The following is a 16,418-nucleotide window of genomic DNA, read 5'->3' as shown; positions in this document are numbered from 1 at the left end:
ATCAACACACACACATAGACACACATGCACGCACACATGCACGCAAGCACACATCCACACGTGAACAAAAAATGCTTCGTAAATTTTATTTCAATACGAAAATATAATTTATAAATTCGTAACGAAAACGGTTTGGTTATTTTTAGAAAAACAGGTGTAGGACTAACAGGGGGCAAACTCTTAACTATTGCAGAATTAATTGTCGAAATCGGTATAGAATTGGCGTCGTAATCATACGTAACAGAATACAAAATAAAAACAGACAATTTATTTCAATCATATTATATTAATTTTCGGCTGAAACTATAAGCCCATGTTGTATTTTTCAAAATTATATTCTTTAATATTTAAAAGATTTTTTTTCTATTTCGCAGAACAGGAGAGAAGAGTTTACAAGAACATACAGCGCTTGAGCCGCACGTCGTTCAGTAAGATGTCCGCTTGCGGACTGTACTGTGTGGATGCGAAGTTACCGTTGCGCCTGCTCAGTCTACTTGCCACATACACAATAGTATTGCTACAGTTCGCTTTACTCTATAAATAGAGTTTTTTATTGCTTTACATACTTAAGAAACAATAAAGCTTTAACTTTTTTTATAAACATTATTACTGCCTCTGACCAAACTGTTTATATTATTAAATTCCTTATCTCCATGTAATGAATCTTGGAAAAGATCTTCTTTGGTGTCACCAACCAGGCTACTTTTTATTCAATTACTTATTATTATTGGTTTAATTAAGTCCAGATTGTGTATTTAAAATATTATTAGTATAATCTTCTCTTATATATCTTTTTCTTGAGTTTATTAATGCAATTTTTTGGAGAGAATACTAAAGAGTATCTATCAGTTTATCTAAATGTACTGCTTACTTTACGTGGTATTATAAAAGCTTTCCGATGTTTTTCAATTTTTTTTTTTTTTTTTTATACAACTTAGAATGGCAAACAAGCTGACGGTCCACCTGATGGAAAGTGGTAACCGTCGCCTATAGACATGAGCAGTACCATGGACATAACAGAGTATACTGTTAAGCCCATGATACCCCCCATGCATTGCCATTCCTGAGGATTCAGGTGTTATTCCTCTGTACCCAGTAAATTCACGCCATATCCCACCTTTCAAACCGAAACACAGCCATGCAAACACAACTGCTTCACGGTTGAAATACGAATGGGACAGAGGTACCCAAGCAATCGACTTTTGTACAAAGTCCCCCTCTGGTAACAATGACAACATTCTGAAGTGCTATTTCACTATCTCCTAATCTAACATTTCAAATTGGTTTCTAGAAATTTCTGTTTTATGGACCATTATAAACTAGATACAAAACAATTTTAACATAAATCTATTAGAAATTTAGTTCATATTTTACTGTTAAAAGTTTCCCAAGCACACGTTTACCAGAGGGAGACTTTGTACAAAAGTTGATTGCTTGGGTACCTTTGTCCCATTCGTGTTTCAACCGTGAAGCAGTTGTGTTTGCATGGCTGTGTTTCGGTTTAAAGATCGGATATGGCGTGAATTTACTGGGTACAGAGGAATAACACCTAAGTCCTCAAATGGCAACGCATGGGAATTATCAGTTATTTCAGTATACTCTGTTATATCCATGGTACTGCTCATGTGATATTAAACGGTTACCACTTTCCATCAGGTGGCTTGTTTGCCATTCTAAGTTGTATAAAAAAAAACGTTATATTTTAATTGAATTACCGGTTTAACTTACGTGTAATTAGATCGAGTAAGCTCGACTAGTTTCGGGATTAATTCGCGATCTTTAGAAGCAAAGCGCGAGCCTAAAGATCGCGAATTGATCCCGAAACTAGTCGAGCTTACTCGATCTAATTACACGTAAATTAAACCAGTTATTACATATTGGTTATTATAATAAAGATTTTGTTGTGATATTAAACTGAAATTTTAATTTTAGAGATAGGTTTAGAAAAATTATGGCTCAGAATTGTACTCAACTAAAACTCACCATCATATCAGCTTTTAACTGTCTACTGCTGAACTTAAGCCTCCCTCTTGGGGGGTTTTGCCAGTAGTTGTCACACTTGGCAAGCGGATTGGCATCCGCAATTAGGCTTTAGACATGTTTAAAAAAGGGCGCTGCTGCCCATGTCTCGCTCTTCCTTAGACGCTTCTTACGACACCCTCGGGAAGAAAGGGGCGACTTATGCCGGAAACACACGGTACTTTAAAATAATTAAAGGCAAAAAAAAAAAATCAAAAAGCATAAGGTTAAATATCTCGGAAACGTGTTATGTCATGACAGATATTAGCTGCTTCAATTTATAATGATGACCAAAATAGTAGTGAGAAATAGATCAGAGGGTGTAAAGAGTCATGGTTCAAGAACATACGGGAATAAATCGAGATTGATAGTGCAGGGCAACTATTTAAATTATTTGGACTCAGTAAATAAAAAAGACGAATTTGCAAAGCGGATGGCGTACTTACAATGTGTTTTCAAGGCACTTTCTTCCATACATAATCAGGCCGACATAAATTGCAAATATAAGACGTGCAAGTTCTTTTTTTATGCAACTTAGAACGGTAAACAATCTGACAGCCCACCTGATAGAACTTATGTAACCGTCGTCTACAGATATAAAGAGTACTATGGACATAACAGAGTATACTGTTTCGCCCATGACACCACCTATGCGTTGTCATTCCTAAGGACTAAAACGTTATGTCTCTGTACCTTGTAAATTCACTTCCATATCCTTTAAAGCATTCAGTAATCCAACATATTATTAAATTGTAAAATTAAGTATTTCTCTTATATATTGTTAAATAAATAAATCATTCACAGCTACCATATTAATATAATTATGTCTACCATTTGGTTTATCAATAAAAATTCATTTCATTTCCATTGCCCTTGTGTACATAGTAGTGTAATAACACAATTAGACTTTACAAATTATTGACTTACTTGTCGATATATGTAGACACATCACATGTATTAACCGACTGTCTTGTATCAATACATTACGTTGACAAGTGTAATAACGTACCTTTTTTTTTATTTCAACAAAACCACCACAATTTCTTTGCGCTATAGACGTAGTTTTGGAGAAAATTAAAATCAGAATCAAAAATTAAAATCAGTTTTAAATTATCAAGAAAATAATTATGAGTATTATATTCTCAAATAGATAATGAATCGACGTGGATACAAAAAAAAAATATAAAATGCTAATAAAAAATAAACCAAACGAAATTTTGTTAAACAATATCCTCAATATAGATTTCCAAAGAATGTTAGTACCTTTAAATTTAATGCAATTCTTCTTTTTAAATCCAAAATTTTATATTCGCGATAATTTTGTAACGCCCAATGGGTTTTTGTACAACTGTATATCGTATTTGGGTTTCTTTTCTTATTCATGTCTTTATATAATTCATACAATTGTTTTATGTAATTTATATGAAGGCTGCACTCTTACAGTGCTCAGTGCTATATACTACGTAGCATGGTTTGCCATAAATTCTTTTAGTAATGTCATATATTCTAAAGAAAATACAGAATTATTATTGTCCATACATTCAGTGTATATATATATCAAATGGAAGAACATAACAAATTGAAATATATAATTAAATGGAATTGGATAAGTGTATTTTGTTTACTATTTGTATATTTGTTTAATCTTGTAGTTATTTTTGTTTATATAAAAGAAATCAAGTTATTGGAGTTTTCATGTATATTTATATTGGCGAGTTTCGACTCGAATATAGTATACGCTGTATGTATTATAAAACTAATACGAAAAGAGCTTGACGTATGGATATCTAGTATTATTTATCTTAGAAATATAAATGACAGAAACGATTGTAATAAAATGTTAAATATTTACAAAGATATTTTAAAAGCATTCCGTGTGCATAGTAAATTATTTCGAATGCAAGTAAGTTTAATTTTTAAATTGCTATTTAATTATGAATGTTCGGTGTAATTTTTTTGACCACATTAATTACTATCTATTAACATAACATTTAGTTATATTTTTATTTCCAGACAATCATTTCTACAATAATTCTCAAAGAAATTTTTGGTTGAAATTATAATACATTGATATATTTTTTTATTACCTTTTCTTTAATATGATTTTTCAAGCAAAAGTGTACCTTCTTGCACATTTTTCACAGCTGAAGTTGAGTTGTATTATAAAAAATACATTTATATTAAAAATTTAAGTTTTTTTTTTTGTTTTTATTAATGCCAAAAATCAGTCTTTTCAAAATAAGATAATAATAAATCTATTATTTCATAAAAATTGAGCCTTACTGATAGATTACTGTTTTTTTTTTTTATTTTACAGATGCTGTGTCATGGAATTGAATTTTTTATACACGGCCTAATTTATGCCCAGTTAATTATAGACAGTTTTGGTTTCAATCCCGAACGTGATGTTAATGTAAGTTTGCAATATTTACTTTATTTTTGTTACTAATCTAAATCATATCATAGATTTTGCGTGACCATTGTACAACAATTAGTCCATTAAGATTAGACGATTTACTCCAAAATGATACCACTTTTATAGTTCCACTAGTGTTTTTTTTATATTTATTTACATAACAAAATTATAGTTAGACATTACACAAAGAGATACAAGAATGGTATGCAAAAATTCAAATCATTCTTATTCTTTTTTTAAATATACTATATGGCTTCTTTCCAGCCATGACCATACCGCCCACCAAGGACTATATGACAATATTGTCCTTAATCCGCCCACCATGAATAAATACTTTACAAAATTAAGATAATTAAAGAATAAACAATGTCCTTGGTAGAAATTTAACAATATTACCCTACATATAATAATGAACAAACATAACATAATACTTTGAACTGCTTTAGATCTAAATTATAGTTATCAATTAATGTTAGACGCTCACTCTTAAAATAAACAAAATAACTATGGTAGAAAACAAAGTTTTGATACAGCCCTTTTTATAATGCTGTTTTTGCAGCGTAAACTAACAACACGTGTAACACCGTCTATTCATGCTTTTCAACTATAAAACCATAAAGCCATTATATGAGACCAACACTATGTCACCTATTTGTAGTTGTGGGACCTTATGATTACATTTATATCTATGATGAAACCGAAGGAGATACTTAAGTAAACTTCTATATATTAATGAGAGTATAATGTAAATCTGCGTAAAATAATGTACTGATGATATGTACCATTAATATTAGTACATTGCGACTGTCCATCATCTCTTAGAGTTTCATCTTCATCATTCCACGGATTCGAGAAGGGAAGTACACTTTTCTTATTACTAATCTTTCTTTTTTCTTTCAGGTTCTTTAATTCATCGACCAGGTAAGTTTCTTGAAAATTCTCTAGATATTGTAGCCATTTATTCAAAAGTTGTATTAGTAATTCTTCCTGTAAACCTATTTCAGAGAGCCATAACTTTTGAATGAATATTTTTGCTCGAATAACAACAGGTGCTAACCATCCAACTGGATCAAAAATCCGAGAAATTTCGGAAATAACTTTTCTTTTAGTTACAGGTGCCTTCAGTTCAGGAAGTTGTACAACATATTCAAAATGATCACAACTTCGATTCCAGGTAAGTCCTAGAATTTTCATAACACTATTTATTTTTAATTGCACGCTTTCTTGTGAAGCTATATCTTCTTCATTAATTACTTTCAATAATTCATTACTATTGCTACTCCATTTCTGAAGTTCAAATCCTTTTTTCAATAACTCTTTTATGTCCTTATAGATTTTAATACCTTCTTCGACTGATTTACAACCTGTTAGTAAATCGTCCATATAAAAATGATTTAGAACTCTTTCAGCAGCAAGAGGATAATTTTTGCCTTCATCATAAACAATTTGATGTAAACACCGAACAGCAAGGTAAGGTGCTGATGCCGTTCCAAATGTTACTCGTAATAGTCTCATATGTTGCAGTTCACTTTCCGGATGATCACGCCATACCAGACGTTGAAAGTTAGTATGTCTTTCTTCAACCTTTATCTGTCTATACATTTTAATTATATCAGACACAATACATATAGGATAACGACGCCAACGTATTAAGAGATGACGCAAGTCAGCTTGAAGAGTGGGTCTTACTAATAAATCTTGATTTAAAAATACGCCATTTGTACCAGGACAACTTGCATCGAAAACAACTCTTACTTTTGTAGTGGTTCTATCCTCCCGCACCACTGCATGGTGTGGTAAATAGACTGCTTCAGGATCATCTTGTTCAGTTATTGGTACTTTCTCCATGTGTCCTAATTCTAGATATTCTGAAATGACTTCAGCGTATTTAATTTTTAAATTAGGATCCATTGATAATCTTTTTTCTAGTTGCAGAAATCTTTTAGTTGCAATAGTTTTAGAATTGCCATATTTACAACTGGGATCATCACTACGGAATGGAAAATTAACTATATATCTCCCTGAACTGTCCCGCTTCGTAGTATTTGTAAATATTTCTTCACATTTCTTTTCTTCCTCAGATAAATGTTTTTTAATATCTATATTGTTTTCAGCTTCCAACTCCCAAAATTTCTTTAATAAGTCATCTTCACTTACATGAGAAATATGCATACTAATTAGTGGCCTTTGTATATTATTTGTTTCATCTAAATTAACAGGGCCAGAAAAAATCCAACCAAGCGTTGTTCGCTGAGCTATAGGTACACCTGGTGGACCTTTGATTACACCATCTAACAAGATCTGACTGTAAACATCTGCTCCGAGAAGAATATCGATTTTGTTTGGTGTATGAAATGATGGATCTGCCAGTTTGATATTTGAAAACTCCGACCACAGTTCTACAATAATTTGCCTCTCAGGGCGGATTGAAGTAAGTTTACTCAAGACAAAAGCTTGAACCTTAAACGTAAAATTGGGATCATGAAGTGATTGTAATGAAACCGATACCATAGACTTAGAGGTCAATGAATGACCCTGATCACTTCCTAATCCTGTAATGACGCTTTTGTGTGGAATCTTCTTTAAGGTCAGCAATTGCACAGCAGATTTAGTAATAAAACTAGCTTGAGAACCTGGATCTATTAAACATCTCAGTGTGATACCATTACCTGATTTCGATTGTGCGCTAACTAATGCTGTTGCAAGTAAGACTTGACAGTTTGAGGTCGAAACACAGGCCGTGACACTAGTGGATTGATCTACAGACGGTGATGTTGTTGCATGTGCAACGACATCTTGTTCAACCGATTGATTTGCGATACCTGTAGTGTCGGTTGAATTGATATTGGTAAAATTTTTTAGATGGAGTAGAGAATGATGCTTCCGTCTGCATAAACGGCAACGAGAGATTTGACGACAAGCATATACTGAGTGCCCTGAACATAAACAATTAAAGCACAAACCCTGGGATTGGACGAATTCGCGTCTAATATCAGTTTCCTCTTTAGAAAACTTTTTACAATTTGCTAAACGATGACTTTCAGAACAGTAAGGACATATAAAATTGGTTGTGTGATATACTTTAGGGATATTATTAATAACATTACTTTTATGCACTACATTAGACTTAGACAATTTTGGATCAATAAACTCTAACGCTCTAAATCTAGTTTCTAAAAAGTCTTGGAACTGCTTCAAGGTAGGTAACTCATCTGAGAACTCGCTGATTTTTAGTTCCCACTGCTTGCGAGACTCCATATCTAATTTTTGACTTATAATATAGATAACAAGCACGTCCCAAGTACTGATGTCTATTCCTAAATTGTTAAGCCCATGAAGACATTCATTAGTAGTATCTAGCAACTCCTTTCGTGTACTAGCTGATTCAGTACTGATGCTTTTTTGATTCATAAACCTTTTCAGAATACAGTTTGAAAGATATTTTTTATTATTATATCTTCTCTCCAATTGTTCCCAGCAAATAGTGTAATTAATATAATCGGTACATGACGTAGTAATTGCTCCGCTTCCCCAACTAATAATCCTTTCAAGTAATGCAGTTTTTGTACGTCATCTAAATATTTATTATTGTGTACCAATGATACGAACAGATCTCTAAAACTAATCCATTCTGAATATTTACCTGAGAACGGGGATATAGATATCTTGGGCAGCTTTAAATTACAATTAATATTATTACTATTGTTTTGTTCGGAATAACTTGCATTTTCAGTACTAGACTGCCTTAAACTAGTCAATGCTTCCTTCAGTTGAAATTTGTATTCTATATATAACTCTTCAGTAGAATCATAGACGTTATTACATACGTAGGAACTAGCATTCAAATCTTTGTAGTCTGTATTTTGAATGAGTTGTGTATGTGTCGAACTAAACTGACGCCATAATTCTTCTAAAGCTTCTAATCTAGTATTTATATAATCTATAGAACGAAGTCGCTCCTTGGGTGCCTTTTTGAAGTTAGATTTTGCTCTACTAATTCTTTCACTTAAATCAAGCTGTACTTTTATATATGAATCCATTGTATAAGTTTAATTTTAAAGTTTCAATAATATCCAAAGTTTTTACAAGTAAATATTTATATGAAATGTTTAGAGTAAATTCCTTAGTCTTCTGTAATTAGATAAATAAAATGTACTCACAGTTCACCAGCACTTATCACTTACAATACTATGTTCAGTTCTGCTTTGATGTCCTTACGGCTGCAATATGACGATACAATGTTCAACAACAACAACTGACGCTCGCCGACTTCGTACAAAAAAGCAGTTTAAATTTGTCGTTAATCCTCGATACTCCGACTCGATGGACCAAAAATAGACGATTTACTCCAAAATGATACCACTTTTATAGTTCCACTAGTGTTTTTTATATTTATTTACATAACAAAATTATAGTTAGACATTACACAAAGAGATACAAGAATGGTATGCAAAAATTCAAATCATTCTTATTCTTTTTTTAAATATACTATATGGCTTCTTTCCAGCCATGACCAAAGATTGTCTTGAAAAGATTTTACAATACTTTTACTTTTCTTATAATGAAAAGCGATAAGATCGCTTTATTGTACTTATACAACTGTATCGTTATATTTATTAATTTTCTTGCTTATTACCTATATTGCATAATGCAAATAAAGTGTACTCACTGATTTATGAATTTATTGAAAAAGACCATGTATATATGTCTTTTTATATCTCAAACTAAACTGTAACATGTATGCTAAAATTCATAACGATCGATTGAACTATTAAAATGCGAAGACGTAAAAAAACTCATATCCATACAGTTGTCTTCAACGGCTTTTTGAGAATTGACACACAATGTTAAGATAGTACTATATAACCTGTCCATGTGGTAAATGTCGTTTTTATTTTATTTTATTTATTTATTTATTTATTCTTTATTAACCACATTATAAAACATGTCTAGTAGAAAAGGCGGACTTAAGGATACATAATATTATAAGACCCCTTTATACAATTTTTTCTTAAATATCTCCCTTATGCTGACATCTTTTAGTTACAATGTTGATATATTTTTAAGATTACCAGCTTAAATTTACCACCTTATAATATTACGTTCGAACTTTGAGATTTGAGACATTTGAGAACATATTTGACATAAAAAATGTAAGTTCGAATCTTAGCACATCGAATTGTCAAAATTTTTTTTTCTTTACGTGCCTGTACCATAGAATTTTAAGTCAGATGAGTGATTAAAATATTTTGGTTTATATTTTTCTTCAGGGTATGAAATTATTTGCAGCCACCAGTTTATTTTTTTGGATCACAAAGAACACAGTATTGCATGGTTCACTTAGTTACGAATGCGAAAAATTCTATATGGCATTGAAGGAAGCTGAATTCACATGTGGAATGCAAATGAATAACAATAAATGCTCAGGTAACTCAATAATAATTGTTTAATTTTTTTACAGATGTACGATATGACCAACGGCAAAGCCATGGAATGCAGATAGTTACTATAAAGCTCTAATTGGCTGAGTATTCAGTCACATATCTAATTAATATAATACAATTGTAACTAGGTGACAATTTTTCTTAAACATCTCCCATTTTCCATTTGTACATGGGAGATGTTTAAGAAAAATTGATATAATTGCCCCAAAGGGCATGTTTATACCGACATCATACAAAAACTACTACACTAACTTGGATACAGTTTCAGCAGTTGTATTTATGAAAGTGTAAATTAAAATCTGGTGTATGTTTTATTTCAATATGACATTTAGAATTGGTCTTACTAATTCAGAAATTCACGCACACGCAGTAGCGAACGAAAAACTAGCAGATCTAATGATATCATCATCATACTCATATCAGCCGTTAATTGTCTCTCCCATACGGTTGCGTTTGCCAGTAGTTGCCACACTTGGCAGGCGGGTTGGCAACCGCAATTAGGCTTTTGTGATGTTTGAAAAGGAACCCTGTTGCTCATCTCTCGTACCGTTAAGATCCCTTACTCGCCTCTTACGACACCCACAGGAAAGGACAGGGTGGCCGATTCTATGCCATACGGCAGCTCTAATGATAATATTACAATAATTATATGTTTCTTTATGTTACAGAATTTAAGAAAATTTACAAATATGTCGTACGTACAAACAATTCAGAGACCATAAAGTTGAATGCATGCAATGTATTTACTGTTGAAGCTAAATATCCACTAAAAATGCTGAGTTTGCTATCTACATATTTAATAGTTTTATTACAGTTTGCATTATAAAATAAAATGTAACACTTTCTCTTATTTTTACTTCTTAAATTTTAATTTAGATCAAACAACCAAATTTCTATCCTTCTGTTACTTTGCTAGTTTTTGCTATAAATATTGTTAAGAGTATTATTTCATTGTTAGACTGCATTTACAAACAATTTATTTATTTATTTATTTATTCATTAGTACAAATATGTGTACATGGTGGACTTAATGCTAAAACCATTCTCTCCCAGTCAACCATAGGGAAGTGTCAGAATACTCGAATGCGGTACTACTAATTATTGATATACATACATACATATATAAAATAACATAAAATTACATATATAAACGAATAAATATATATGAATAACAAATATACTTGCACATTTATGATATATATGTGTAAGTATTGTAATATATGTTACCATAAATCTGCCCCTAGGGACGTTTTGCCAATAGTTGCCACGCTTACGGATTGGCAACTACAGTGTTAAATTATACTTAAATTTAAATTTAATATAATTTAGTTTTAATTCTTAATATACATATCATGTACAATATATTTTGTGTTTTAATAATAAATAAACTGACTGACCAAATTTCTGTTCTCTATATTATTTATATGTATTTTATAGGATAAACTTTTAGTTTTACGTACATATCGCTTATGATATCGGTCCCACCCTACAACTAGGGACCCGTTCCGGATTTGAATGGATAGATACATACATAGATAGATAATATAAATATGTATTACCCATATATACGTTGATAGTATAAATTTCTACGATTGAAGAATGGCAAACAAGCTGACGACCCGCCTTATGGAAAGTGGTAACCGTCGCCTATAAACATGAGCGGTACCATGGACATAACAGAGTATACTGTTTCGCCCATAATACCTCCCATGCGTTACCATTCCTGAGGACTCAGTTGTTATTCCTCTGTACCCTGTAAATTCAAACCAAAACACAGCCATACAAACACAACTGCTTTACGGTTGAAACACGAATGGGATAGAGTAAAAAGTAATATTTATTTAAGAAAGATACAGTTGCATAAGGTACAATTTACAATTTTTACAATTTATATTGAACGAGAAAATATCTGCATTACCATCAGTCCCCAAACTAGGCCAGACCTGTATCTTGGGGACTATGAGTGCGATTACCTATTTAGTACACTTTATTTACAAAAAAAAAAAGTAAGGAAAACTATGTGAAAAGGTGAGTACGTGTGAGTATGCGTGCGTGCGTGCGTGCGTGCGCGCGCGCGTGTGTGTGTGTGTGTTTGTGTATGTATGTGTTCGCGCGCGCGCGCGCGTGTGTATGTTGTGTATGAGTGAGTGAGTGTAGCATGCATGAGGTGCCCAAACAAACGACTTTTGTACAAAGTCTCCCTCTGGTAGTCAGTTGATCAGTCAAAGACAATTGATTTTTATTCTATCTATCTATCCTATTTAAGAGCTGCGCTCTTGTCGGTGGAGCTCTTGCCTGTCCGTGGAGCTCTTGCCATGGAGCATCTTGCTGGTACTGAGTTGTAGGCTACCAGCGAGGTCACAGGTGGCGGTGAATGACCATCAGATATGGTGGTTAGCTGTGAATATGTAGAATAAGCAGTCCCCGACCAAGCAGCGACAGCGTTACCAGGCCGTAGTGAAAGGCACGGAAGCCTTTCTATAAAAAGCCACAAAAGTCTGACGATGGCGTTGTGACATGACGACAAAAGACCACCATCTAATAGGTATTTTCCTAGCATTGGGCACTAGCAGCAGGTCGAGGAAATTATTTTAGAAAGGGCCTTTGACCAGATACCAGCAGACAGGTAACCCTGGCTGGTGTACCACGGTGTGGAAGACAAATTAGGAAACCACCACACAAAATTCCTTAAGAAATGATTTTTTTAATCCACTAATAATTGTATTTGTTACCCCCCACTAGACGGAGTGACGACCTGAAATGCATTGCAGTGAGTCAGTGGATGCAGGTGGCTCGGGACCGTTCTTTATGGCAGTCTATGGGGGAAGCTTATGTCCAGCAGTGGACGGATAATGGCTGAAATGATGATGATGATGAATTGTATTTGGCTCTTAAAGAAAACACCATTCTTTCATGCAACTGTAATTCGTGTACTTGACACGTAAGAGTCTACTGGGAACGGATTGTCTAGAGCCAGGGGGCTACAGATATCTTAAACCGCAGGCAATGTAATGCATAGACTCTATAAAATGGTGATATACCATCATTTTATAGATCCTTTATGGATGAACTGCCTTATAAGACAAACGAGAGGGAAGCACAAAGGATTCCAATGGTTTGACGTGCATCGGCTTAGCTGGCTCTGAAAGTTTAAAATTAACCATTCTTTTGTAAATAAAATTATTTTATTTTACAATATAAATTTGCAATAACACAATTACATATGTAGATATTATATTAAGCATTCTTAATGGGTATTTACCATCAATAATAAATATATTATAAACGCTCGACTTTTCCATTCCAATCTTTTTTGTACGTATTACGTATTTGTACATTTTCTTGAACCCTGTAACATATAATTAGTTCTGTAAGCATTTACAAGTAAATAATAAACAACAATTTAACAAAAAATACTATTTTTTCTTTATATTTATCACAGATAACTATTATACAATGTTGGGGAATTTTGGTCACTTTCCGGGATCACGTGTGTAGGACGGTGGCGAATTCGAAGCGCCGGACTACGTGAACCCAATACTTAGTGCCTGAGAACTGAGCATCTTGCCTTGTGGATTTTTAACTAAAACCAGCCGACGGTCATTGAACTTTGTGTATTACCAAAATTTTATACAACGTATTAGTAATTAGTACTTAGTCACCTCTAACAACACCCACGGGAAAGAAAGGGATGGGCTATTCTTTGCTGGTTTCATACGGCGACTAGTCAATATAACAATAAAAAATCAACTAGAATACCAAGCAAATATATAACTTTGTAACTTTTAATGGTTTGATTCAAATATTTAGTATACAATAATCAAACCAAACACTACATTCCTATCAGAACTTAAATGTACTTTACCTGCACACCCGTTTCGATTTATTTGCAATGCACACGTAAATACCGCCTCGTTGACAGCCATATAAAATTTTTCATACTCATAACTGAGCAATGCATGTAACAGTGTGTTTTTTAAATACCAAAATGATAGACTTAGAACTAGGAAAAATTTGTGTACCTAGAAAAAGAAGAAACCTTGAAATTATATTTACAATGATGAGTAAGTAAGGTAAGTTTGAAATGTTTATATTTGATGGGTACTGTTTTTAATTCATCATCATCTCAGCCATTATCCGTCCACTGCTTAACGTAGGCCTCCACCATAGACTGCCATAAAGAACTGTCTTGAGATACCTACATTCATTGACTCCCTGCAGTAATATGAATAACTATAAAGGATAAGGTCGTAGCCATGTAGCATAAAATAGGCCACACCTTTCTATCCTGTGTGTGTCGTAAGAGGCGACAAAGAAGGGTGAGAGATGAGCAGCAATGTATCTCTCAAAACATCTCCAAAGCCTAACTGCGTTTGCCAATCTGCCTTTGTCAGGCATGGCAACTATTGGCAATACCCTCCAAGGGGGAGGCTTATGTTCAGCAGTGGACAGTTAAAGGCTGAGATGGTGATGATAATAAAGTATAAAAGTAAATTATCTAAGATATCCAAATAGATTTGTTGGTATCGTATTTATTCGTAAATGTTAGGATGATGGATGATCTGTATTCTTATATTATTTATAAATTTTTTTTAGATTACAATTGGCTTTGCTGATGTTAAATAATCTGTTAGTAGGTATAATTATACAACATATCTATATTTATCTACAAGTCATCCTTTTAAATTTTTTCTCTGTGAGTACTGAGAGTGAAATGATTTTGAATTTAGAAATTCTTTTAATTCGACTCCATAATTTCAACTGGTTTTTTTATTTTTTAATATCGTTTGTACATAAAGCACTGAGATCAACGCAAGCGTGTTTTGATTGTCTCAACCTGTTTCCATAAATATGTTCTTCCTGGATTAGATTTATTTCTAAAAACCTTAACCTTAATTCTAAAATATTTGTTAACTTACTAAGTCGTCTTCTTTGTAAAAGTCTCTGGAGAAATTTAATATCATATGTGTATATGTTAAACCATGTAGAAAAAATTCCACTGCATGATATAACATCTGTAATGAGTTAAATCAGATATGAATTAGAACAAAGATAATATTTATAGAAAGGGACTAAAGAATAAATTACAATTACGAGTACAGAGACAAGAAAATATAGTCCTCAAGAATGGTAACATTTGAGGGAACTATAAGAAGGTATTACCGTGTATTCTGTAATGTTCATGGCATTATCTACCTCCTTATTAATAAAAACGTCAAACCTTACATAAACCTATTTAGGTATTGAACTGTTTTGTCTCTTTCTTTTACACTAAATTCCCAGTCTGAAGGAAAGTGGCAAAACAATGTAATAGTTAAAACAGATTTATAGAAGGTTTTAGTTTTTATGAATAAGAGGGTCACTCTTTAAGATCATCCAAACCAGATATGAAAGAAGAGCATGATGATACAAATGATGAAAATAATGTCCATGATGATAATTTAAGTATTACTTGAATAACAAACGTGCATGGTGTTAGTTGATCACATACAGACTTTTTAATTAACATATAATTTTAGACGCAGTACATTTAAATTGAGATTTAAAGAGTATCTGTTGAGTTTCTTGAGGAATCTTCTCCGCAGATAACAATATTCCTAACCTAGCCTTAACTTAAATCTAATTATTTATAAAAAATTACAATTTGAAAGTGTTTGTATAGAACTTGTGTGTTTGAATAAAGGTAATTTGAATTTATTATTAAAGAAATTAAATAAATATAACCAACATTTAAAAAAGTACATGATAAATATTTTAAAAGTGGAGGTAACCACATTAAAAAAGGGACTGTTGCTCATGGGTCTTTTGGTATCCATAAAGTAAATAATTTACTATAACCATACTGACCAGGTGATTATATGTCGAGTTTATATGCAGTATTTTTTTATTATCGACATTTACCAGACGGAGACTTTGTACAAAAGTCATTTGCTTGGGTACCTCTGTCCCATTCGTATTTCAACCGTAAAGTAGTTGTGTTTTCATGGCTGTATTTCAGTTTTGAAGGGTGGGATATGGCGTGAATTTACAGGGTACAGAGGAATAACATCAAAGTCCCCAGGAATGGCAACGCATGGAGGGTATCATGGGCGAAACAGTATACTCTGTTATGTCCATGGTACCGCTCATGTCTATAGGCGACGGATACCACTTTTCATCAGGTGGGCCGTCAGCTTGATTGCCATTCTAAGTTGTATAAAAAAATTTAACATAAAATTCTTCTGTATTTCTATATTATGCTAAGTTTTCATAACGGTCACATTTTTAACATCTTGTGTAATGATTTTTAGAATATTTATAGTTCATTTATTCAATACTATCCAAAATATATATGCAAAATATATTGATTAAGATAATTACGCAACATCTCCTTCAATTCTGTATTAATATTTTGTAGAATAACATACAAAAAAAAAAATGAAAATTTACCTGCGCCTGAGATATTTTTCCCTGTATACGGAATGCTTTCAGAATATCTTTATACACGTCGAGCATTTTATTCCAATACTTTTTATCATTCATATTGCCATTCGATGCAA

The sequence above is a fragment of the Galleria mellonella genome, unplaced genomic scaffold (genome assembly GCF_026898425.1).
Source record: "Galleria mellonella isolate WM207_F2 unplaced genomic scaffold, CSIRO_AGI_GalMel_v1 utg109, whole genome shotgun sequence".
NCBI classification, from domain to species: Eukaryota; Metazoa; Arthropoda; class Insecta; order Lepidoptera; family Pyralidae; genus Galleria; species Galleria mellonella.
The sequence above is the reverse complement of the archived record's forward strand: the minus strand, read 5'-3'. Positions refer to the sequence as shown.